The following is a 19,707-nucleotide window of genomic DNA, read 5'->3' as shown; positions in this document are numbered from 1 at the left end:
TGGTTTTAGGAGGTTCCTGACGAGTTCGGATAACTCCCTGGCTTTCTCCTCCGGAAGAAATACCTTTTTCTGAACAGTGTCCAGAATTATCCCTAGGAACAGCAGACGTGTCGTCGGGATCAGTTGGGATTTTGGAAAATTCAGAATCCACCCGTGCTGTTGGAGCACTACTTGAGTTAGTGCTACTCCGACCTCCAGCTGTTCTCTGGATCTTGCCCTTATCAGGAGATCGTCCAAGTAAGGGATAATTAATACGCCTTCTCTTCGAAGAAGGATCATCATTTCGGCCATTACCTTGGTAAAGACCCTGGGTGCCGTGGACAATCCAAACGGCAGCGTCTGAAACTGATAATGACAGTTTTGTACCACGAACCTGAGGTACCCTTGGTGTGAAGGGCAAATTGGGACATGAAGGTAAGCATCCTTGATGTCCAAGGACACCATAAAATCCCCTTCTTCCAGATTCGCTATCACTGCTCTGAGTGACTCCATCTTGAACTTGAATTTTTGTATGTACAGGTTCAGAGATTTCAGATTTAGAATAGGTCTTACCGAGCCGTCCGGCTTCGGTACCACAAATAGCGTGGAGTAATAACCCTTTCCCTGTTGTAGAAGGGGTACCTTGATTATCACCTGCTGAGAATACAGCTTGTGAATGGCTTCCAATACCGTCGCCCTGTCTGAGGGAGACGTTGGCAAAGCAGATTTTAGGAACCGGCGAGGGGGAGACTTCTCGAATTCCAACCTGTAACCCTGAGATACTACCTGCAGGATCCAGGGGTCCACCTGCGAGTGAGCCCACTGTGCGCTGAAATTCATGAGGCGACCCCCCACCGCCCCTGAGTCCGCTTGTAAGGTCCCAGCGTCATGCTGAGGCCTTTGCAGAAGCCGGGGAGGACTTCTGCTTCTGGGAAGGGGCTGCTTGCTGCAGTCTCTTACCCTTTCCTTTGCCTCGGGGCAAATATGAATGTCCTTTTGCTCGCTTGTTCTTATAGGAACGAAAGGACTGCGGCTGAAAAGACTGCGTCTTTCTGCTGGGAGGGGACTTGAGGTAAAAAGGTGGACTTCCCGGCTGTTGCCGTGGCTACCAAATCCGATAGACCGACCCCAAATAATTCCTCCCCTTTATACGGCAATACTTCCATATGCCGTTTGGAATCCGCATCGCCTGACCACTGTCGTGTCCATAGACTTCTTCTGGCAGATATGGACATCGCACTTACTCTTGATGCCAGAGTGCAGATATCCCTCTGTGCATCTCGCATATAAAGGAATGCATCCTTCAATTGCTCTATAGTCAATAAAATACTGTCCCTATCCAGGGTATCAATATTTTCAGTCAGGGAATCCGACCAAGCCACCCCAGCACTGCACATCCAGGCTGAGGCGATTGCTGGTCGCAGTATAACACCAGTATGTGTGTATATACTTTTTAGAGTATTTTCCAGCCTCCTATCAGCTGGATCCTTGAGGGCGGCCGTATCAGGAGACGGTAACGCCACTTGTTTGGATAAACGTGTGAGCGCCTTGTCCACCCTAGGGGGTGTTTCCCAGCGCGCCCTAACCTCTGGCGGGAAAGGGTATAACGCCAATAACTTCTTTGAAATTAGCAGTTTTTTATCAGGGGTAACCCACGCTTCATCACACACGTCATTCAATTCCTCTGATTCAGGAAAAACTACAGGTAGTTTTTTCAGACCCCACATAATACCCCTTTTTGTGGTACTTGCAGTATCAGAGATATGCAAAGCCTCCTTCATTGCCGTGATCATATAACGTGTGGCCCTACTGGAAAATACGTTCGTTTCTTCACCGTCGACACTAGATTCAGTGTCCGTGTCTGGGTCTGTGTCGACCGACTGAGGCAAAGGGCGTTTTACAGCCCCTGACGGTGTTTGAGACGCCTGTACAGGTACTAACTGTTTTGCCGGTCGTCTCATGTCGTCAACTGATTTTTGTAATGTGCTGACATTATCACGTAATTCCATAAACAAAGCCATCCATTCCGGTGTCGACTCCCTAGGGGGTGACATCACCATTACCGGCAATTGCTCCGCCTCCACACCAACATCGTCCTCATACATGTCGACACACACGTACCGACACACAGCAGACACACAGGGAATGCTCTGATAGAAGACAGGACCCCACTAGCCCTTTGGGGAGACAGAGGGAGAGTTTGCCAGCACACACCAAAGCGCTATAATTATATAGGAACAACCTTATATAAGTGTTGTTTCCTTACAGCTGCTTAAATATATATAATATCGCCAAAAAATGCCCCCCCTCTCTGTTTTTTACCCTGTTTCTGTAGTGCAGTGCAGGGGAGAGCCTGGGAGCGTTCCTAGCAGCGGAGCTGTGTAGGAAAATGGCGCTGTGTGCTGAGGAGATAGGCCCCGCCCCCTATTCCGGCGAGCTCTTCTCCCGGTTTTTCTGAGACCTGGCAGGGGTGAAATACATCCATATAGCCTAATGGACTATATGTGATGTATTCTTTTTAGCCAGAAAGGTATTAACATTGCTGCCCAGGGCGCCCTTCCCCAGCGCCCTGCACACTCAGTGACCGCCGGTGTGAAGTGTGCCTGAGCGCAATGGCGCACAGCTGCAGTGCTGTGCGCTACCTCATGAAGACTGAAAAGCCTTCAGCCGCCGGTTTCTGGACCTCTTCTTACTTCGGCATCTGCAAGGGGGTCGGCGGCGCGGCTCCGGTGACCCATCCCTCTGGAGCTAGTGTCCAGTAGGCTAAGAAGCAAATCCATCCTGCACGCAGGTGAGTTCACTTCTTCTCCCCTAGGTCCCTCGTTGCAGTGAGCCTGTTGCCAGCAGGACTCACTGAAAATAATAAAACTATCAAAACTTTTACTCTAAGCAGCTCTTTATGAGAGCCACCTAGATTGCACCCTGCTCGGACGGGCACAAAAACCTAACTGAGGCTTGGAGGAGGGTCATAGGGGGAGGAGCCAGTACACACCACCTAGTGGTCAAACTTTTAAATTTTGTGCCCTGTCTCCTGCGGAGCCGCTATTCCCCATGGTCCTGACGGAGTCCCCAGCATCCACTAGGACGTCAGAGAAATAAGAATTTACTCACCGGTAATTCTATTTCTCGTAGTCCGTAGTGGATGCTGGGAACTCCGTAAGGACCATGGGGAATAGACGGGCTCCGCAGGAGACTGGGCACTCTAAAGAAAAGATTAGATACTATCTGGTGTGCACTGGCTCCTCCCTCTATGCCCCTCCTCCAGACCTCAGTTAGGGAAACTGTGCCCGGACGAGCCGACATTACAAGGAAAGGAAATTTGAATCCAGGGTAAGACTCATACCAGCCACACCAATCACACCGTACAACTTGTGATAACCTTACCCAGTTAACAGTATGAACAACAACTGAGCCTCACTCAACGGATGGCTCATAACAATAACCCTTATTTAAGCAATAACTATATACACGTATTGCAGAAAGTCCGCACTTGGGACAGGCGCCCAGCATCCACTACGGACTACGAGAAAATAAGAATTTACTTACCGATAATTCTATTTCTCATAGTCCGTAGTGGATGCTGGGGACTCCGTAAGGACCATGGGGAATAGCGGCTCCGCTGGAGACTGGGCACATCTAAAGAAAGCTTTAGGACTAACTGGTGTGCACTGGCTCCTCCCCCTATGACCCTCCTCCAAGCCTCAGTTAGGATACTGTGCCCGGACGAGCGTACACAATAAGGAAGGATTTTGAATCCCGGGTAAGACTCATACCAGCCACACCAATATCACCGTATAACTTGTGATCTGAACCCAGTTAACAGTATGATAACAGAGGAGCCTCTGAAAAGATGGCTCCCAACAATAATAACCCGATTTTTGTAACAATAACTATGTACAAGTATTGCAGACAATCCGCACTTGGGATGGGCGCCCAGCATCCACTACGGACTATGAGAAATAGAATTATCGGTAAGTAAATTCTTATTTTCTCTAACGTCCTAAGTGGATGCAGGGGACTCCGTAAGGACCATGGGGATTATACCAAAGCTCCCAAACGGGCGGGAGAGTGCGGATGACTCTGCAGCACCGAATGAGAGAACTCCAGGTCCTCCTCAGCCAGGGTATCAAATTTGTAGAATTTAGCAAACGTGTTTGCCCCTGACCAAGTAGCTGCTCGGCAAAGTTGTAAAGCCGAGACCCCTCGGGCAGCCGCCCAAGATGAGCCCACTTTCCTTGTGGAACGGGCTTTTACAGATTTTAGCTGTGGCAGGCCTGCCACAGAATGTGCAAGCTGAATTGTACTACAAATCCAACGAGCAATAGTCTGCTTAGAAGCAGGAGCACCCAGCTTGTTGGGTGCATACAGGATAAACAGCGAGTCAGATTTCCTGACTCCAGCCGTCCTGGAAACATATTTTCAGGGCCCTGACAACATCCAGCAACTTGGATTCCTCCAAGTCCCTAGTAGCCGCAGGCACCACAATAGGTTGGTTCAGGTGAAAACGCTGGAACCACCTTAGGGAGAAACGGAGGACGAGTCCTCAATTCCGCCCTGTCAGAATGGAAAATCAGATAAGGGCTTTTACAGGATAAAGCCGCCAATTCTGACACGCGCCTGGCCCAGGCCAGGGCCAACAGCATGACCACTTTCCATGTGAGATATTTTAACTCCACAGATTTAAGTGGTTCAAACCAATGTGACTTTTGGAACCCAAACTACATTGAGATCCCAAATTGCCACTGGAGGCACAAAAGGAGGCTGTATATGCAGTACCCCTTTTACAAACGTCTAAACTTCAGGGACTGAAGCTAGTTCTTTTTTTTTTTTTTTTGAAAGAAAATTGACAGGGCCGAAATCTGAACCTTAATGGACCCCAATTTCAGGCCCATAGACACTCCTGTTTGCAGGAAATGTAGGAATCGACCCAGTTGAATTTCCTCCGTCGGGCCTTACTGGCCTCGCACTACGCAACATATTTTCGCCAATTGCGGTGATAATGTTTTTGCGGTTACATCCTTCCTGGCTTTAGATCAGGATATGGATGACTTCATCCGGAATGCCTTTTTTCCTTCAGGATCCGGTGTTCAACCGGCATGCCGTCAAACGCAGCCGCGGTAAGTCTTGGAACAGACAGGGTCCTTGCTGGAGCAGGTCCCTTCTTAGAGGTAGAGGCCACGGATCCTCCGTGAGCATCTCTTGAAGTTCCGGTTACCAAGTCCTTCTTGGCCAATCCGGAGCCACGAATATAGTGCTTTCTCCTCTCCATCTTATCAATCTCAGTACCTTGGGTATGAGAGGCAGAGGAGGGAACACATACACTGACTGGTACACCCACGGTGTTACCAGAGCGTCTACAACTATTGCCTGAGGGTCTCTTGACCTGGCGCAATACCTGTCGAGTTTTTTAATCATGTGGACGACTTCTGGGTGAAGTCCCCACTCTCCCGGGTGGAGGTCGTGCTGAGGAAGTCTGCTTCCCAGTTGTCCACTCCCGGAATGAACACTGTTGACAGTGCTATCACATGATTTTCCGCCCAGCGAAGAATCCCTGCAGCTTCTGCCATTGCCCTCCTGCTTCTTGTGCCACCCTGTCTGTTTACGTGGGTGACTGCCATGATGTTGTCCGACTGGATCAACACCGGCTGACCTTGAAGCAGAGGTCTTGCTAAGCTTAGAGCATTGTAAATGGCCCTTAGCTTCAGGATATTTAAGTGAAGTGATGTATCCAGGCTTGACCCTAAGCCCTGGATATTCCTTCCCTGTGTGACTGCTCCCCAGCCTCGCAGGCTGGCATCCGTGGTCACCAGGACCCAGTCCTGAATGCCGAATCTGCGTCCCTCTAGAAGATGAGCACTCTGCAACCACCACAGGATGGATACCCTTGTCCTTGGTGACAGGGTTATCCGCTGATGCATCTGAAAATGCGACCCGGACCATTTGTCCAGTAGGTTCCACTGGAAAGTTCTTGCGTGGAATCTAACGAATGGGATTGCTTCGTAGGAAGCCACCATTTTTACCCAGAACCCTTGTGCATTGATGCACTGAGACTTGGTTCGGTTTTAGGAGGTTCCTGACTAGCTCGGATAACTCCCTGGCTTTCTCTTCCGGGAGAAACACCTTTTTTCTGGACTGTGTCCAGGAACATCCCTAGGAAACAGAAGACAAGTCGTCGGAACCAGCTGCGATTTTGGAATATTGAGAATCCAATCGTGCTGCCGCAACACTACCTGAGATAGTGCTACACCGACTTCCAACTGTTCCCTGGATCTTACCCTTATCAGGGAATCGTCCAAGTAAGGGATAACTAAAATTCCCTTCCTTCGAAGGGATATCATTTCGGCCATTACCTTGGTAAAGACCCGGGGTGCCGTGGACCATCCCTACGGCAGCGTCTGAACTGATAGTGACAGTTCTGTACCATAACCTGAGGTACCCTTGGTGAGAAGGGTAAATTTTGACATGAAGGTAAGCATCCTTGATGTCCCGAGACATCATGTAGTCCCCTTCTTCCAGGTTCGCAATCACTGCTCTGAGTGACTCAATCTTGAATTTGAACCTCTGTATGTAAGTGTTCACAGATTTTAGATTTAGAATCGGTCTCACCGAGCAGTCTGGCTTCGGTACCACAATAGTGTGGAATAATACCCCGTTCCCTGTTGCAGGAGGGGTACCTTGATTATCACCTGCTGGGAATACAGCTTGTGAATGGCTTCCAAAACTGCCTCCCTGTCAGAGGGAGACGTCGGTAAAGCCGACTTTTGGAAACGGCGAGGGGGAGACGTCTCGAATTCCAATATGTACCCTTGAGATATTACCTGAAGGATCCAGGGGTCTACTTGCGAGTGAGCCCACTGCGCACTGAAATTCATTGAGAACGGGCCCCCACCGTGCCTGAGCTTGTAAGGCCCTAGCGTCATACTGAGGGCTTGGCAGAGGCGGGAAAGGGTTTCTGTTCCTGGGAACTGGCTAATCTCTTCAGCCTTTTTCCTCTCCCTCTGTCACGAGCAGAAAAGAGGAACCTTTTGTCCGCTTGCCAACAAAGGACTGCGCCTGATAATACGGCGTCTTATTTTGAGAGGCGACCTGGGGTACAAACGTGGATTTCCCAGTTGTTGCCGTGGCCACCAGGTCTAAAAGACCGACCCCAAATGTCCCCTTTCAAAGGCAATACTTCCAAATGCCGTTTGGAATCCGCATCACCTGACCATTTTACTGGTAGAATTGGACAACGCACTTATACTTGATGCCAGTCGGCAAATATTCCGCTGTGCATCATGCATATATAGAAATGCATCTTTTAAATGCTCTATAGGCAATAATATACTATCCTTATCTAGGATATCAATATTTCCAGTCAGGGAATCCGACCATGCCAACCCAGCACTGCACCTCCAGGCTGAGGCGATTGCTGGTCGCAGTATAACACCAGTATGTGTGTAAATACATTTTTGGATACCCTCCTGCTTTCTATCAGCAGGATCCTTAAGGGCGGCCATCTCATGAGAGGGTAGAGCCCTTGTTCTTACAAGCGTGTGAGCGCCTTATCCCCCCTAGGGGGTGTTTCCCAACGCACCCTAACCTCTGGCGGGAAAGGGTATACAGCCAATACTTTTTAAGAAATCATCAATTGTTATCGGGGGGAAACCCACGCATCATCACACACCTCATTTTATTTCTCAGATTCAGGAAAACTACAGGTAGTTTTTCCCTCACCGAACATAATACCCCTTTTTGGTGGTACTCGTATTATCAGAAATGTATAAAACATTTTCCATTGTCTCAATCATGTAACGTGTGGCCCTACTGGAAATCACGGTTGTCTCCTTACCGTCGACACAGGAGTCAGTATCCGTGTCGGCGTCTGTATCTGCCATCTGAGGTAACGGGCGCTTTAGAGCCCCTGACGGCCTATGAGACGTCTGGACAGGCACAAGCTGAGTAGCCGGCTGTCTCATGTCAACCACTGTTTTTTTATACAGAGCTGACACTGTCACGTAATTTTCAACAGTACATCCACTCAGGTGTCGACCCCCTAGGTGGTGACATCACTGTTACAGACACTCTGCTCCGTCTCCACATCATTTTTCTCCTCATACATGTCGACACAAACGTACCGACACACACAGGGAATGCTCTGATAGAGGACAGGACCCCACTAGCCCTTTGGGGAGACAGAGGGAGAGTATGCCAGCACACACCAGAGCGCTATATATATATATACACATATACATACATGCATACATACAGGGATAACCTTATATAAGTGTATTCCCCTTATAGCTGCTGTATGTTTTAATACTGCGCCTAATTAGTGCCCCCCTCTCTTTTTTTAACCCTTTCTGTAGTGTAGTGACTGCAGGGAAGAGCCAGGGAGCTTCCCTCCAACTGAGCTGTGAGGGAAAATGGCGCCAGTGTGCTGAGGAGATAAGGCCGCCGAAAAGGGGGCGGAGCCTATCTCCCGTTTTTCTGTATATTCTGGCAGGGGTTAAATGCATCCATATAGCCCAGGAGCTATATGTGATGTATTTTTTGCCATGTAAGGTATTTTTATTATGTTTTATTGCGTCTCAGGGCGCCCCCCCCAGCGCCCTGCACCCTCAGTGACCGGAGTATGAAGTGTGCGGAGAGCAATGGCGCACAGCTGCAGTGCTGTGCGCTACCTTATTGAAGACAGGAACGTCTTCTGCCGCCGATTTTTCCGGACCTCTTCGCTCTTCTGGCTCTGTAAGGGGGCCGGCGGCGCGGCTCCGGGACCCATCCAGGCTGGGCCTGTGATCGTCCCTCTGGAGCTAATGTCCAGTAGCCAAGAAGCCCAATCCACTCTGCACGCAGGTGAGTTCGCTTCTTCTCCCCTTAGTCCCTCGATGCAGTGAGCCTGTTGCCAGCAGGTCTCACTGAAAATAACAAACCTAAACTAAAACTTTCACTAAGAAGCTCAGGAGAGCCCCTAGTGTGCACCCTTCTCGTCGGGCACAGAAATCTAACTGAGGCTTGGAGGAGGGTCATAGGGGGAGGAGCCAGTGCACACCAGTTAGTCCTAAAGCTTTCTTTAGATGTGCCCAGTCTCCTGCGGAGCCGCTATTCCCCATGGTCCTTACGGAGTCCCCAGCATCCACTTAGGACGTTAGAGAAATAGAATTACCGGTGAGTAAATTCTTATTTTCTCTGACGTCCTAGTGGATGCTGGGAACTCCGTAAGGACCATGGGGATTATACCAAAGCTCCCAAACGGGCGGGAGAGTGCGGATGACTCTGCAGCACCGAATGAGCAAACACAAGGTCCTCCTCAGCCAGGGTATCAAACTTGTAGAACTTTGCAAATGTGTTTGAACCCGACCAAGTAGCCGCTCGGCAAAGCTGTAAAGCCGAGACCCCTCGGGCAGCCGCCCAAGAAGAGCCCACCTTCCTTGTGGAATGGGCTTTTACTGATTTTGGATGCGGCAATCCAGCCGCAGAATGAGCTAGCTGAATCGTGCTACAGATCCAGCGCGCAATAGTTTGCTTTGAAGCAGGAGCACCCAGCTTGTTGGGTGCATGCAGGATAAACAGCGAGTCAGTCTTCCTGACTCCAGCCGTTCTGGAAACATATATTTCTAAAGCCCTGACTACGTCCAGTAACTTGGAGTCCTCCAAGACCCGAGTAGCCGCAGGCACCACAATAGGTTGGTTCAAATGAAACGATGACACCACCTTTGGGAGAAATTGGGGACGAGTCCTCAATTCTGCCCTGTCCATATGGAAGATCAGATATGGGCTTTTACATGACAAAGCCGCCAATTCCGACACACGCCTAGCCGATGCTAAGGCCAACAGCATGACCACTTTCCACGTGAGATACTTTAGTTCCACGGTCCTAAGTGGCTCAAACCAGTGGCATTTCAGGAAATTCAACACAACATTAAGATCCCAGGGTGCCACTGGTGGCACAAAAGGGGGCTGAATATGCAGCACTCCCTTAACAAACGTCTGAACCTCAGGCAGTGAAGCTAGTTCTTTTTGAAAGAAAATGGATAGGGCTGAAATCTGGACCTTTATGGACCCCAACTTCAAGCCCATAGTCACTCCAGACTGTAGGAATTGCAGGAACCAGCCCAGCTGGAATTCCTCTGTAGGGGCCTTCCTGGCCTCACACCAAGCCACATATTTTCGCCATATACGGTGATAATGCTTTGCTGTCACGTCTTTCCTAGCCTTTATCAGCGTAGGAATAACTTCATCCGGAATGCCTTTTTCAGCTAGGATCCGGCGTTCAACCGCCATGCCGTCAAACGCAGCCGCGGTAAGTCTTGGAACAGACAGGGCCCTTGTTGCAGCAGGTCCTGTCTGAGAGGCAGAGGCCATGGGTCCTCTGTGCGCATTTCTTGCAGTTCCGGGTACCAAGTCCTTCTTGGCCAATCCGGAACAATGAGTATTGTTCTTATTCCTCTCTTTCTTACTATTCTCAGTACCTTGGGTATGAGAGGAAGAGGAGGAAACACATATACCGACTGGTACACCCACGGTGTCACTAGGGCGTCCACAGCTATCGCCTGAGGGTCCCTTGACCTGGCGCAATATCTTTTTAGCTTTTTGTTGAGGCGGGACGCCATCATGTCCACCTGTGGCAGTTCCCATCACTTTGCGATCTGTGTGAAGACTTCTTGATGAAGTCCCCACTCTCCCGGGTGGAGGTCGTGTCTGCTGACGAAGTCTGCTTCCCAGTTGTCCACTCCCGGAATGAACACTGCTGACAGTGCTTGCACGTGATTCTCCGCCCACCGAAAAATCTTTGTGGCTTCCGCCATTGCCATCCTGCTTCTTGTGCCGCCCTGGCGGTTTACATGGGCGACCGCCGTGATGTTGTCTGACTGAATCAGTGCTGCCCGGTTTCGAAGCAGGGGCTCTGCTTGACTCAGGACGTTGTAAATGGCCCTTAGTTCCAGTATATTTATGTGTAGAGAAGTCTCCAGACTTGACCACAGCCCTTGGAAGTTTCTTCCCTGAGTGACTGCCCCCCACCCTCGGAGGCTTGCATCCGTGGTCACCAGGACCCAGTCCTGTATGCCGAACCTGCGGCCCTCGAGAAGGTGAGCACTCTGCAGCCACCACAGAAGAGACACCCTGGCCCTTGGGGACAGGGTGATCAGCCGATGCATCTGAAGATGCGATCCGGACCACTTGTCCAACAGATCCCACTGAAAGATCCTCGCATGGAACCTGCCGAAGGGAATGGCTTCGTATGAAGCCACCATCTTTCCCAGGACTCGCGTGCAGTGATGCACCGATACCTGTTTTGGTTTCAGGAGGTCCCTGACCAGAGATGCTAATTCCTGGGCCTTCTCCACCGGGAGAAACACCTTCTTCTGTTCTGTGTCCAGAATCATGCCCAGGAAAAGCAGACGCGTCGTAGGAATCAGCTGCGACTTTGGAACATTCAGAATCCAGCCGTGCTGTTGCAACACTTCCTGAGAGAGTGCTACGCTGATCAACAACTGCTCCCTGGACCTCGCCTTTATGAGGAGATCGTCCAAGTACGGGATAATTATAACTCTCTTCTGCCGAAGGAGTATCATCATTTCGGCCATTACCTTGGTGTATATTCTCGGTGCCGTGGACAGGCCAAACGGCAACGTCTGGAACTGGTAATGACAGTCCTGTACCACAAACCTGAGGTACTCCTGGTGAGGTGGGTAAATGGGGACATGCAAGTAAGCATCTTTGATGTCCAGCGACACCATAAAATCCCCCTCTTCCAGGCTTGCAATAACCGCTCTGAGCGATTCCATTTTGAACTTAAATTTCTTTATATAAGTGTTCAAGGATTTTAAATTCAGAATGGGTCTCACCGAACCATCCGGTTTCGGTACCACAAACATTGTGGAATAGTAACCCCTTCCCGGTTGAAGGAGGGGGACCCTCACAATAACTTGCTGGAGGTACAGCTTGTGAATTGCCGCCAGTACTACCTCCCTTTCCATGGGGGAAGCTGGCAAGGCTGATTTGAGGTAACGGCGGGGGGGAGTCGCTTCGAATTCCAGCTTGTATCCCTGAGATACAATTTGTATAGCCCATAGATCCACCTGTGAGCGAACCCACTGGTTGCTGAAGTTTCGGAGACGCGCCCCCACCGCACCTGGCTCCGCCTGTGGAGCCCCAACGTCATGCGGTGGACTTAGTGGAAGCAGGGGAGGACTTTTGTTCCTGGGAACTGGCTGCATGGTGCAGCTTCTTACCTCTACCCCTGCCTCTGGCAAGAAAGTATGCGCCCCTGACACTCTTGCCTTTTTGGGAACGAAACACTGCATTTGATAATACGGTGCTTTCTTAGGCTGTGAGGAAACCTGAGGCAAGAAAGTCGACTTTCCAGCTGTCGCTGTAGACACGAGGTCCGACAGACCGTCCCCAAACAATTCCTCACCCTTATAAGGCAAAACTTCCATGTGTTTTTTAGAATCAGCATCTCCTGTCCATTGCCGAGTCCATAAGACCCTCCTGGCAGAAATGGACATAGCATTAATTCTAGAGCCCAGCAGGCAAATGTCCCTCTGAGCATCCCGCATATATAAGACTACGTCTTTGATATGGCCCAGGGTTCGCAAAACAGTATCTCTGTCGAGGGAATCTATGTCGTCTAACAGAGTATCTGTCCACGCTGCTACAGCACTACACATCCAGGCTGAAGCAATAGCAGGTCTCAGTAAAGTACCAGAGTGTGTATACACTGATTTCAGGATAGCTTCCTGCTTTCTATCCGCAGGCTCCTCTAGGGCGGCCGTATCCTGAGACGGCAGGGCCACCTTTTTAGATAAGCGTGTCAGTGCCTTGTCCACCCTCGGGGATGTTTCCCAACGTAACCTGTCCGTTGGCGGGAAAGGGTACGCCATTAGTAACCTCTTAGAAATCACTAATTTCTTATCAGGGGAACTCCACGCTTCTTCACACAATTCATTTAATTCATCAGATGGGGGAAAAGTCACTGGCTGCTTTTTCTCCCCAAACATATAAACCCTCTTGGTATTAACAGGGTTAATCTCAGAAATGTGTAATACATCTTTCATTGCAATAATCATGTATCGGATGGCCTTGGTCATTTTAGACTGTAAATGTGCCTCATCATCGTCGACACTGGAGTCGGACTCCGTGTCGACATCTGTGTCAACCATCTGAGATAGAGGGCGTTTATGAGCCCCTGACGGTTTCTGAGTCGCCTGGGCAGGTGCGGGCTGAGACCCCGGCTGTCCCAAGGCTGCAGCGTCAAACCTTTTATGTAAGGAGTTTACATTGTCATTTAAGACCTTCCACATATCCATCCTATCAGGTGTCGGCCCCGACGGGGGCGACACCACACTTATCTGCCCTTGCTCCGCCTCCACGTAACCTTCCTTATCAAACATGTCGACACAGCCGTACCGACACACCGCACACACACACACAGGGAATGCTCAGACTGAGGACAGGACCCCACAAAGTCCTTTGGGGAGACAGAGAGAGAGTATGCCAGCACACACCACAGCGCTATATAACACAGGGATTCTCACTGATAATAAGTGATTTACCCAATAGCTGCTTTATATGTCTTATTTGTGCCTAAATTTATGTGCCCCCCCTCTCTTTTTAACCCGTCTTGTACCTGGATACTGTAGGGGACAGCCTGGGGAGCTGCTTCCAGCGGAGCTGTGAAGAGAAAATTACGCTGGTGTCTTGAGGAAGAAGGCCCCGCCCCCTCAGTGGCGGGCTTCTGTCCCGCTTTCTGTGTGAAAAAATGGCGGGTTTTTTTTACATATATACAGTGCCAGACTGTATATATGTATTTTTATGCCAAAAGGTACTTCAATTGCAGCCCAGGGCGCCCCCCCCCTCCCCCCCAGCGCCCTGCACCCTACAGTGACCGGAGTGTGTAAGTGTGCTGGGAGCAATGGCGCACAGCTGCGGTGCTGTGCGCTACCTTAATGAAGACAGGAGTCTTCAGCCGCCGATTTTGTCGTCTTCAAGCTTCTGTTCTTCTGGCTCTGCGAGGGGGACGGCGGCGCGGCTCCGGGAACGGACGATCGAGGACAGGTGCCTGTGTTCGAACCCTCTGGAGCTAATGGTGTCCAGTAGCCTTAGAAGCACAAGCTAGCTGCAAGCAGGTAGGTTTGCTTCTCTCCCCTTAGTCCCACGTAGCAGTGAGTCTGTTGCCAGCAGAAGCTCACTGAAAATAAAAAACCTAATAAATACTTTCTTTACTAGTAAGCTAAGGAGAGCCCACTAGGAGCACCCAGCTCTGGCCGGGCACAGATTCTAACTGAGGTCTGGAGGAGGGGCATAGAGGGAGGAGCCAGTGCACACCAGATAGTACCTAATCTATTCTTTAGAGTGCCCAGTCTCCTGCAGAGCCCGTCTATTCCCCATGGTCCTTACAGAGTTCCCAGCATCCACTAGGACGTCAGAGAAATTGACATTGCATTTATTCTAGAGCCCAGTAGGCTAATGTCCCTCTGGGCATCCCTCATATATAGGACAGCGTCTTTTATATGCCCCAGGGTCAGTAAAATGGTATCCTTGTCTAAGGTATCCAGTTCCTCAGACAGATTATCTGTCCATGCTGCTACAGTACTACACATCCAGGCCGACGCAATTGCCGGCCTCAGTAGAGTACCTGAATGTGTATAAATAGACTTCATGATACTTTCCTGCTTCCTATCGGCAGGATGTATCCTGTGACGGCAGGGCCACCTTCTTAGATAAGCGTGTCAGAGCTTTATCTACCCTAGGGGAGGATTCCCAGCGCATCCTGTCCGTTGGCGGGAAAGGGTACGCCATAAGTAACCTTTTGGAAATCAGCACTTTCCTATCGGGGGAATCCCACGCTTTTTCACATAACTCATTTAACTCATGTGAAGGGGGAAAAGTCACCTCTTGGTTTTTCTCCCCATACATATAAACCCTCGTCAGGGACAGGGTTTACCTCTGATATGTGCAATACATCCTTCATTGCTATAATCATGTAGCGGATGGCTTTAGCCATTTTAGGCTGCAATTTTGCATCATCGTCATCGACACTGGAGTCAGAATCCGTGTCGATATCAGTGTCAACAATTTTGGATAGTGGGCGCTTCTGAGACCCTGACGGCCTCTGCGCTGTAGGATCAGGCATGGGCTGAGACCCCGACTGTCCCAAGGCATCAGCTTTATCCAACCTTTTATGCAAGGAGTTTACATTATCATTTAACACCTTCCACATATCCATCCAATCAGGTGTCGGCGCCGTCGGCGGAGACACGTCATTCATCTGCACCTGCTCTGCCTCCACATAGCCCTCCTCGTCGAACATGTCGACACACGCGTACCGACACCACACACACAGGGGATGCTCTATATGAGGACAGGACCCCCACAAGGCCTTTTGGAGAGACAGAGAGTATGCCAGCACACACCCCAGCGCTATATGACCCAGGAATCACACAGTAACCTAGTGTTTACCCAGTAGCTGCTGTATATATGATTAAAGCGCGAAATTTATGTGCCCCCCCTCTCTTTTTACCCGCTTTCTACCGTGAGTCTGCAGGGGAGAGCCTGGGGAGCTTCCTCTCAGCGGAGCTGTGGAGAGAAAATGGCGCTGGTGAGTGCTGAGGAAGAAGGTCCCGCCCCCTCAGCGGCGGGCTTCTGTCCCGCGTTTGTGTGTAAAATTAATGGTGGGGGCTCATGCATAATACAGTGCCCAGCTGTATATATGCTTCTTTTTTGCCAGGAGGTAATCAATTGCTGCCCAGGGCGCCCCCCCCCCCCCCTGCACCCTACAGTGACCGGAGTGTGTGGGTTCAGTGTGGGCGCAATGGTGCACAGCTGCAGTGCTGTGCGCTACCTCATATGAAGACAGGAGTCTTCTGCCGCCGATTTTGACATCTTCTTGCTTCAACCCGCCGGCTTCTGTCTTTTGGCTCTGCGAGGGGGACGGCGGCGCGGCCCCGGGAACGGACGACCAAGGTTAGGTTCCTGTGTTCGATCCCTCTGGAGCTAATGGTGTCCAGTAGCCTAAGAAGCGCAACCTAGCCGCAGTTAGTAGGTTTGCTTCTCTCCCCTCAGTCCCACGTAGCAGAGAGTCTGTTGCCAGCAGAAGCTCTCTAAAAAAAAAAAACCTAACTAAAATACTTTCTTATCAGCAAGCTCAGGAGAGCTCACTAAAATGCACCCAGCTCTGTCCGGGCACAGATTCTAACTGAGGTCTGGGGGAGGGGCATAGAGGGAGGATCCAGTGAACACCAGTAGTACTAAATCTTTCTTAGAGTGCCCAGTTTCCTGCGGAGCCCGTCTATTCCCCATGGTCCTTACGGAGTCCCCAGCATCCACTAGGACGTTGGAGAAATTATATATATATATATTATACTCACATATATACACGGATAGAAAAAAAAACACTAGAAAACGGGTTAATTTTCTTGTAAACAATGATTGCATTTTTGACACAGACAGAATGAATACAGGGCATTCTTACAATGTGTAAGGCAAATGGAAGTCTGACTCACGGGTCAACAGAAGAATAAGAAATTACCAACACTGTAAAAAGACACAATCATGGAGACAACTAACACTAGTACAAGACTAGTTCTAGCCCTCAGCCTGCAATCTGCTGCCGGACTGTACTTTGATAACATCATGTTTCTCTGCTGCTGAACAAAAGCTCAGAAGGGAGGAGGGCTGCTGGAGCACAGAGGAGCTTTTCTTCATGTTAGTGACGTGGCAGAGACTTAACCTGGTGTGTAGCTTGCTGGAAGCTCCGCCACGCTTTACAGCAGCACTTCCATGTCATCCCAGGGAATAAATGATAATCCATCTCTACCTACATATACATACAATCAAACCAAATGCTTATGCAGGAAGGTAAACCCTGCGATGCTCCAGAAAGAGCTGCTACTGTAAACAATTCTGCAAGTAAAATAGGAATATCTACTGAGCTGCTGACGTTCTCAATGTGACAAATGTTTACAAGTAACTTTTTTAGGATACACAGAGTACTGGGAAAAAAGCCAGAAAAGGGGCCCATTCCTAAACCAGCCATCCCAGGCAAGAGCTATATGCAAAGTCCCAGCTACTACGAAAAAGCAGACATTTAGCCATATACTTCCCACACGAATCACAATCCAGGAGTCACAGAAAAACAACAACTGCATAAAGTAAACAAAGGACTTAGAACCTAGTAATTTAAATATGCAGATCACAGAGAGAAAGCCACAGACCAGTCTTATAAGGCAGAGTGGAAGGGTTAATAGTGTAGATAAGAATAGGATTTTAATACCTACCGGTAAATCCTTTTCTCCTAGTCCGTAGAGGATGCTGGGGACTCCAAAAGGACCAGGGGGTATAGACGGGATCCCATCTATACCCCATGGTCCTTTTGGAGTCCCCAGCATCCTCTAGGACTAAGAGAAATTACATTACACAGATCCCTGTGTGTGCATACATAGATAATAATACAGATTTAAAGACTCATCTACATCACTGCCTTTGGCCCATCCCCCAGTCCTTATATGTCACCACTTCTGGGATCACACAGTTGCCATATCCAGCATCAATAAACTGTTATTATCTTTGACTAGTCAAGGGGTTACCAATGTGTGGAATTGCAGCTGTTGTGGAACTACACACGCCAGCATGCCCTATAAACAAAACTTTTGTACCATAGCAGCTGGAGTGCTACAGGTTACCTACTCCTGGACTAGTCCATCCCTGTCCCTGCTGCTACCACCTCTAAAACTTTTTTTCATTCCAGTCTGTACTGCTACCCCTTGTAGGATTTACTTAATCTTATCATGCCCTACTGTTTCCCCTTAAGTACTTTTTCAACCCATAGTCCCTACCGATACTCCTTCTAGGCCTTTTTCATCCTAACGGTGTCTATAGGGTCCGATCCCATGACTTACATCCTACAGTCCCTAGTGCTACCCCTTCTAGGCCTTTTTCATACAACAGTCCCTACTGTTACCCCATATAAGCCTTTTTCAATCAACTGCCCATTATAATCTTTGACTAGTCAAGGGTTGACAACATATGGCACTGCAGCAGTTGTGGAACTGCACTTGCCAGCATGCCCTAAAACAAAACTTTTGGACCACAGCAGCTGGAGTGCTACAGGTTGCCTACCCCTGGACTAGTCCATTCCACACTTCCTAGTATTGATTTGAACTGCTCCATCCCTGTCCCTACGGCTACCCCCTCCAGGTATTTTTCATCCCAGTCCCTACTGCTACGCCCTCCAGGACTTTTTCATCCCAGTCCCTACTTCTACCCATTCTAGGTCATTTTTCATCCCACAGTCCCTACTGCTACCCATTCTAGGACTTTATCATCCCACAGTCCCTACTGCTACACCTTCTAGGTCATTTTTTATCCCACAGGTCCTACTGCTACCCCCTATAGGACTTTTTCATCCTACAGTCCCTACTGCAACGCCTTCTAGGCCTTTTTTCATCCCACGGTCCCTACTGCTACCCCCCCCCCTTCTAAGACTTTTTCGCTTTTTAGTCCCTGTTGTACCCTCATCTAGGAATAATTACAAGCACAGTCTGTACTAATGAATCCGCTGAAGCATCCCACAATACCTATTCCTCCTTCTACTTGAATTGCTCCCTTTTGGGACTAATCCATCACAGCGTCCTATTTGCCACCAACAGAGCACCGCCCGCTGCCAACCCGGCCTCACCTGGAGCTCACACCTCCGCACACTCCGATAGCAACCGACTCACAGCTGCAACTCACGAGTCCGGTCTCCCTCCGCCGCCGCCACCAGCGCTATAATAATATCTCCTCTCGCTCACTCTGCGGCCGCTGCGGACGTGGCGCCTGACGCATCCTTCCGCTCAGCCAATCGCAGTCTCCCGCCGCCTCAACCAATCAGCTGCGAGCTAGGGTGAGTGACGTGGAGCTGCTGCCAGCTGCCCAGATGTTCTGTCACCGTTAGGTCGGTGCCAGCTGCCTGTGGGCTGCGGCGGCGGCGGGAACCCATACCTCCTAACGTGACCCTCTCCAGGAGGGACACAATGTTCTGCTCCTGAACTTTCCTCTTAATTTATGATTGCCGGCACCTGTGCTGAAACACCTTTCTTATCCATTAATCTGTTGAACACAGGTGCAGACAATCATAAATAAAGAAAAAAGTCCAGAAGCAGAGCATTGTGTCCCTCCTGGAGAGGGTCATGTTGGGAGGTATGGGAACCGGTCCTGTGGGACGCACGCTGCAGTCAGTGCAGCGCCAGTCCCCCCGGGTGCTCTGCACACTTGCACAGCGGCTGGCACAGAGGCTGCTCATAGCAAGGTCATACCTCCTAACTGGCTTCACTTTAGCATAGTTGTCCCTACTTTCACAGGCGTGCGCAGAGACTGACTGGCGGGTGCCGCTCCAGACTTCCCCCCCCCCCCTCCATGGCATTATAGTGTTCTCTCACCTCCCCTGTCCTGGATATAGACTGCTCACCTGGGCCGCCCAGGTGAGCAGTTTATATCCAGGACAGGGGAGGTGAGAGAACACTATAATGCCGTGGAGGGGGGGAAGTCCGGAGCAGCACCCGCCAGTCAGTCTCTGCGCACGCCTGTGCCTACTTTCTCTGGACAGTCCATACTTGCCTACCTGACTCTCTCCATGAGCAATGCTCTGTTCCTGGACTTTCCTGGTAATGTATGATTGCCATCACCTGTGGTGAGCTAGTTAATTGATAAGAAAGTTGTTTCATCACAGGTGATGGCAATCATACATTACCAGGAAAGTCCAGG

The 19,707-nt window shown here is 49.9% G+C and overlaps 1 protein-coding gene across 4 annotated transcripts in view; it reads right to left on the bottom strand.

Annotated features, from left to right (window-relative positions):
- TMEM263 (transmembrane protein 263) overlaps nt 1-19,406 on the bottom strand; it is a 93,951-nt gene extending 74,545 nt beyond the window's left edge. The window contains exon 1 of one of the 4 annotated variants that reach the window (XM_063928451.1): nt 19,383-19,406. The gene's annotated coding sequence lies outside the window, so the exon portion shown is untranslated. Of the gene's footprint in view, nt 1-18,539; nt 18,615-18,640; nt 18,902-19,259; nt 19,289-19,382 lie in introns of those variants that run through there. The other 3 variants (XM_063928452.1, XM_063928449.1, XM_063928450.1) reach the window with 3 other exon arrangements.
- Nucleotides 19,407-19,707: the final 301 nt, after the last annotated feature.

Source organism: Pseudophryne corroboree, chromosome 6, assembly GCF_028390025.1.
Source record: "Pseudophryne corroboree isolate aPseCor3 chromosome 6, aPseCor3.hap2, whole genome shotgun sequence".
Taxonomy (NCBI): domain Eukaryota; kingdom Metazoa; phylum Chordata; class Amphibia; order Anura; family Myobatrachidae; genus Pseudophryne; species Pseudophryne corroboree.
Note: the sequence above shows the minus strand (reverse complement) of the source record. Positions and strands in the feature narration are given on the sequence as shown.